General features: G+C 36.5%; 1 pseudogene; it reads left to right on the forward strand.

The window, feature by feature from the left end:
- The first annotated feature begins 6 nt into the window (after positions 1-6).
- Positions 7-1,224, forward strand: LOC102772010 (annotated as a pseudogene).
- Positions 1,225-7,631: the final 6,407 nt, after the last annotated feature.

Raw genomic sequence — 7,631 nt, forward strand, 5'->3', positions numbered from 1 at the left:
TGAAATACAGTTGGTGCAGAGTCTTGGGGTGCCTCCAGAGAGGATCATCTATGCAAACCCTTGTAAACAAGTGTCTCAGATTAAATACGCTGCCAATAACGGAGTCCAGATGATGACTTTTGATAGCTAAGTCGAGCTGATGGAAGTTGCCAGGGCACACCCAAAGGCAAAGCTGGTGTTGCGCATTGCCACCGATGACTCCAACGCAGTCTGTCGCCTCAGTGTTAAATTTGGTGCCACCCTCAAGACCAGCAGGCTTCTTTTGGAGCGGGCCAAGGAGCTAAACATCGATGTCATCAGTGTCAGCTTTCACGTGGTGAGTGGCTGTACTGACCCTGAGGCCTTTGTGCAGGCCATCTCTGATGCCCGCTGTGTCTTTGACATGGGGGCTGAGGTTGGTTTCAACATGTACCTGCTGGACATTGGCGGTGGCTTTCCTGGATCTGAGGATGCAAAGCTTAAATTTGAGGAGGTCACCAGTGTAATCAACCCAGCCCTGGACAGAGTTTTCCATCAGATTCGGGAGTGACACTCATAGCTGAGCCGGGCAGATACTATGTTGCGTCAGCTTTCACGCTTGCGGTTAATATCATTGCCAAAAAGCTGGTCTCGAAGGAACAAATGGGCTCTGATGATGAGGAGTCGAGCGAGAAGACCTTCATGTACTACGTGAACGATGGAGTGTACGGGTCATTTAACTGCATCCTCTACGGTCATGCGCACGTGAAGCCCCTGCTGCAGAAGAGGCCCAAACCAGATGAGAAGTACTACTCACCCAGCATCTGGGGACCGACCTGTGACGGCCTCGACGCATCGTGGAGTGCTGCGGCTTACCTGAGATGCACGTGGGGGACTGGATGCTCTTTGAAAACATGGGTGCTTATACCGTGGCTTCTGCTTCCCACTTTCAATGGGTTCCAGAGACCAACGGTCTACTATGTGAGGTCAGGGCCCACGTGGCAACTGATGCAGCAAATCCAGAACCGCGACTTCCCACCCGAGGTGGAGGAGGATGCTGGCGCCCTGCCTGTGTCCTGCGCCTGGGAGAGCGGGATGGAGCCCCTCCCAGCAGCCTGCCCGCGTGAACATGTAGACGCCATTCCTGTAGCTGTTACACGAGTGTAGCTTGCCTTAAGGGATTTGGGGGAACCACTTAACTTAATGAATGCTAGTTTGGAATGTCTTTGTAAGTGGGGGTGGCACAGATGGAACAAGGTGGAAGGCCTAGGCCTGGAAACTATTTGAATATTTGTTTTGTACGGATTTTTATTCAATTCTCAAACACGCTACCACAGAGCACCCCTCAGCTGCCAGGCAAGCATTTGTAGCTTGTGTGTTGGCAGAACCAGCCCGAGACTTAGTGTTGTGACCTGTTTTAACAATGAAGTACCTTGAAAATTAAAATAAATAAATAAATAAGATTGTGTGAACATTCCTTGAGGCCATTTTGTTTGCTAAATGCCATGTTTCAAGTTGTCTTATAGAGAAATTCAGGTTAAGTCCTACAGATGCTGGACAAAGGTAATCAAGGAAATTTTATATGAACTTGAAGACTTTAATAACAGCTGTAAATGAAGGTCACACATATTTATTTAATCTCTAGTATAGATTTATTACCATCACACTATCATCTTCAGAGCTGGCCTCTTAAATAACAAAGAATGGGAAGAATAGAATTCATTATAAAAGCTATAGAGGTAACAACAGATGTTAATAAGATGCCAAATAATATAAAAAAAATGAAGAATTCTGAAGTTCAGGTTCATTTAGTATGTCATGGTTAGTTAAGAGTAAAATCAGGAGTTAGTGTCTGATTTGTACCTGTTGTTTAAAAAGATAATTTAACTTCTATGTATGATCATTTTGTTACTTTTCAAAAGCACTAAATTCCTGTTCAATTGAAAAGATTTCCAAAACAAACCAATTGGTCATTTCATGGACATTTATTCATTTGTTTATGAATCAATTATTGTTAATTACTTGTATGTGCTTCTTTTCAGTATGTTAATTCTGTGTATCATTACACTTTTTGTTTTGCTTGGCTGTATTTTAGTATCTAGTAGGCTTGTTATATTGATACTAAAACAAATATTTGGCACATGTTTGAAGTGGAGTATAACTCAGAATGAATTTTAAATGGTTTCTTGTGAAGCCAGGAAAATTGTTGCAACACTAGACACATAAAAATATATTTACTCAGCTAATACATGTTAATATTCATTGCTTGGGTAAGGAAAAATTACTAAAAAACATATATTTATATATTCTATATATTTACTAGAATATGTTTATATATAGGTAACAATTACAGAAAAGCTGCTGCATTAATAAGAATCAAACTAATTAATTTATTTCTCCCTACTTTTTGCTAAAGAGAATATTGAGAGAAAAATGACAAGAATGGAGAAGGGAAGCAAGACATACATATACTATACTTAAAATATATTCTCCAAGATCATATTTCATTGTTTAGGTTATAACATTTTACTCTTTTCTCCTTCACAAGTTTTATTTCCTCACCATCCTCAACAGCCACTTCCATACTCACTCAAGAATAATAATAATTACATCAAGAAAATAGCAATTGATACTATCTTATTTACTGTTTTCATCCTGAAATGTATCAACTAATAGTTTAAGTTCTTTTTCTGCTGGATTGGATTTAATTAATAAGTTGGATCATTCCATTTTTCTATAAAAACCACAATGTAACCCTGAGGATAAAAAGAACTCATATTAAGAAAAGAAGAGAGCAATAGCCATACACTGAAAAGGGTAGTGCTGGTTAAAAGCACTAAAAGCAGGAATATTTCCAGTTCACTCTTCTTTAGCTTTTTCTAGAGGAACAAATCCAAACAGTGTTATGACTTACGTTTCTTTCTTTCACTTTACAGATGCTGAAAACTTTCATTTCAGGTTTCTATCTCCTAGAAGTGGGGTGAAAAAAAAAAGCTGGTTATTATTCCTAAACCCATTGAAATTGCATTTGTGGCATCAAAATGGATTTTTTTTAGAGCAGGATGTTGGGTTGACAGTAAAGCAGCTGCTCTGCAACAAACGAAAGCAAAAATTAATAAGAGACCTTAGCAAAAGAAAGACTATTGGTTTTGCACACCCAGAGCAAATTGGCTGGATTTAGAAGAGCACACTTTGATCTTTTCCAGACTAATTACTGCTCTGTGGTTTGACTGTTTTGTGCATTATTTGCCCTTCATACAAAACCGAAACTGCTATGGTACACAGCTGTAATACAAATGAAAATCTGACATTCAGTAAACAAAGCATGGCAAGGGTCATTCTTTCAGCACAATAAATGCATAATACAATTTTAGAATGCCTTTTGTATAAAAAAAATGACACAATTTAAGGCAGTTTTGAACTCAGAGTAGGCAGTCAAGGCTGTTTATAAAGGATAGAGAAATTGCTCCCAACTCTGACGTGTAAATATAGATTGAAAACAGTGTATTCCAACATTGTAGAAATGCTGAGGAATTTACATATTTACAGAAATAAATGTGTCCATTTTTAGAAGATGGTTTTTCATTTGTCTATGAGGTTAATTGGGAGCAGATTTCTTAAGCAGCTGTTTGCAGTAGCAATAATGATGTTTATTCACCAATATGATTCTGTATTGGCTTCTGGGAAAGAATTCAGATATTTTATATGTAGACTTTATATTAAAGTATTTATTGCTATATTTACTTTTCAGTAAATATAATGAATTCAATAATAACATTTTCAGCAAATACCAATTAAATCATTTTAGTTTATATTATTTATAGACCACCATAATTATTAAAGCATAAATCTCTTTCTGCATAAAAATATATATATTTAGGTTATAAATGGGTCATCCTTCTAAAGGGAATCCTTTTAAATAGTTTGTATTTAAACATGGTTTTGACAATCTCTCTAACATTTGGTACAATAAGTTATCATCGTATGACTAACAACTGGAAAGTATTTATCTGATAATACTTGACCCAGTTTGTATTTAACCAGCTTAACCTTTAGAACTATACAAACTTTACCCAATTTTTTTTCAAGCACACATTTATGCAACTTCAAATATACCTGCCTTTTAAAGTCAAAGGACTTAGCAATTTTACTGTTTAATGCTGAAATATTTTAAATAGAAAGAAATATTTGATTAAAGAAGCAATCCATTAAAAACATTTCTTGCTTGGCTGGACAGAAAATATTCTTTTATGCTTTATTTCTATCTCAAACTTTTGAAAATAAATGGTTCAGATAATATGGATGATATAACTCATTTAATTAATCATTCTTTAAAAATGGAAAAAATATTTATAAAGGATTGATTGATAGCCAACTATCATAACCAAGGCAGTACACCATGGATGTTAAAAATAGGAAATATTGAACTCTTTTATTCAATCATTTAAGAATACCACACATTAGATGTTGAGCAAGCTTTCTCTTGGTCATTTTTTATTGCTATATTAATTGCTATATGAATTATATAAATTTTATGACCTTCAGTGCCTCCACATTTTGCTTTCAAAACTTAGCTGGATACATCCTTCGTATGCACACAAAGCTGTTTTCTAAATGCCTGGTTCTGTCTGGCCCATTTGCCTTTACCTAACGGAACAGCTCTCCTGGGGGTGGTGGTGGTGGTGTGGGGAAAGGGACAAAGAGTAGTTACCTATTCACAGAAAGAGACTTGAGAGTTCAGCACAATACAATTTCACAATACGTTTAGAAGAGGCCCAGTGCTGCGGTGCTAAGCACCATGTAGAAAGGTAGATAAATCATAGAGATAGAACCATAGACCTCAGCCAAGTGGATTGAAGAATAACAGAGAATCTATAATGCTTTCTACTTCAGTAGCAATCAAACCCAACCTCTGCAAACTAATCAGCCTGCAAAACACTAATAGAGATAAGAGAATATTGATTCCTGGAGAGCTCACCTATATTTTATTTTCCCCTTAAAAATAATCACAGAATGTTATTCTAAAATGTAAAGATTTTTCCTCCACAACATATAAAACAGACTACTTCCTTTTTGCTAATATTCTAGGATTGTCTCAGAATGACTGCATACAGTACCTTTATTTTTATTTTAGGGAGAAAATTATTAAATAAAACTAAAAGCATTATTTGTCATGCATTCTTTTCCTCAAGAATGTTAAGAGTCTTGCAGTTATATATGACTCCACTTAGTGTGCTTTGTTTTCTATGACCATTGATTTTTTAATGTTCCTTTCCATTTACTTTTGTCCTAAGTCATGCCTTCAGATTTGGAAACTATCTCCAAAAGAAGAAGAAAAAATGTTACTGTTCCCTTTTCAAAGTAAGTTTTCTTATTAAACACCAAATTAAAGGCCCCCTTCTAACTTACCTTATCAAAAATTAAAAAGAAATAATGTTCATCAAGGTAGAACTTTTTAGAACAAAAATTGAAATTCTGAAAACAGAAATTAGATTTTATTTAGTGGTAGAAGCTGCTTTCCATAATGTTTTCTTAATTATCCTGTAAAATAATAAAGAATTCTTTTGTGTGCTGTACAACCAATTACAGCCTTGAGATTGAAAGACTTTTTGAATCTCCTCAAATGGTTAATGTTTCAAATTTGTGCTTTGGGGGTTATTATAGTCACAAGCTCTGTTTTAAATTAAACAGTTAATTACAAGGAAGTCATTCATAAATAGCAACGCGCATAAATCTGAGTGAATAGCAGGGGCTCTGCATATGTCCCCTTTGCCCATAAGACTCTTAGAACAATTTTTTATCCCAGGAGAAAGCTGAAATTCGTCCAGTAGCAACTCAGACATCTTTGCTGAATGTGCAAATTGGCACCACTATCACCAGCACGCTTTGGTGTGAGAGATTGGCAGCACTTGTTATCTGCCTCTAGAAATACCCCCTACAGCAAAGTGTTCTCATCGGCCATTCTGAGGCTACTACCAATATTACCCTGTTTCCTTCAGGCAAGAACCTAACTTCATCCAGACCAAGAAAGAATAAAAATTCTCAACCTTTGAGTGAAATGTGAGTGCTTTCAGGAAATCTCATAAAATTTTTTTTTTTTTTACTCAACATATAAGGCTTTTAACTGCTCCCCAAACCATTTTTCATCTCCTTAAGGTTGGAGGTTACAGGGTACTTTTTAAAATGGATTTAACACTTGCCGATGAGTAAGAAAATTAAAGACATAAGTGGCCAAGACTGGATGGCAGGGTCACTACCAAAGACTTCACACAACCACTGTTCCGATGCCTGCTTTCATTTCTGTGCATTCAAATGCTTACAAACAAGATGTGACATTTTCAGAATTCAACTGTAGCCAGAGCAGAAGATGGCACATTCTGAGCTTTCCGTCATCGAGCGAGGGCTAGTTATGGAGCTGATGGCCCTCTCACCTTACGAAAGTTATTTCACATTTCTCTTCCCCATAAATAAAGTAAGGGTCAAAATTAGCTTTGCGGGAGAAAGCCTGACAAACGTGAACAAATAAAGTTATCTTTAAATGGTTTGAAATCAGGTACAATTTGAGTTAAAAAAAAATAATACCTTGAACACGTTTTGATCTGACATCAAAGCCATGGGAATGTAATCAGCTGCCTTTCACCTGAACAAATCCAGTAGCAATCATGCTTATTAAATACTTGCACATGGCTCTGTGATAAAAGTCGTACTGTCATCCAGAAGCTAATCATCTCAAATAAGGAGACTGCGGATAAAAGTACTTCATAAAGTATAAAACATAAAGTACTACACTTGCGATAACAATAGTAATAGGTATTAAGTGCTTACCCCGTACCAGACAGTATGTTTTCTACAAAGGTTTATTTAAACTTTCCAGCAACCATGGGAGATAGATGCTATTTCGCCATTTATAAGTGATAAACCTGAGATTGAGAGATACTAAGACACTAGCTTGTTCCACACAGCAAAAAGGAGAAACCAGGAAAAAGAAGTCAAGGGCTGTCTAACTTCCAAAGGATTGTGATGGCAGTAATGTTGACCTTGTCCCCCTATTAGAATATGCTGGTTTTGTCATGAATGACAATTTTTTTAAATTTATTGGGATTACACTGATTAATAAAATTATATAGGTTTAAGGTATATAATTCTATAATGCATCATCTGTATTGTACGTATTATATTATATGTTCACCATCCTAAGTCATGTCTCTCTTTTTTTAATATATTTTATTGGTTTTTTACAGAGAGGAAGGGAGAGGGATAGAGAGTTAGAAACATCAATGAGAGAGAAACATCGATCAGCTGCCTCCTGCACACTCCCTACTGGGGATGTGCCCACAATGCCCTTGACCGGAATCGAACCTGGGACCCTTGAGTCCGCAGGCCAGCGCTCTATCCACTGAGCCAAACCGGTTAGGGCAGTCATGACTGTTTGCATCATCACTTATTTCCCCTTTACTCTATCCTGCCTCCCTCCACCCCCATTTTCCTCTGGTAATGAATATACTATTGTCTATCTAAGTGGTTTTTTGTGGGTTTTTTCTTTTGTTTAATCCCTTCACCCTTTTCACCTTGGCAAGTGATACATTCATAAAACAGTGGCACATATTTTTTCTCTTTTAAAAATATTTTTCTCTACACATTGCTTTTTTAAAAATATCTTTATTGTTGCGTGG

This window comes from Myotis davidii, unplaced genomic scaffold (assembly GCF_000327345.1).
Source record: "Myotis davidii unplaced genomic scaffold, ASM32734v1 scaffold2099, whole genome shotgun sequence".
NCBI classification, from domain to species: domain Eukaryota; kingdom Metazoa; phylum Chordata; class Mammalia; order Chiroptera; family Vespertilionidae; genus Myotis; species Myotis davidii.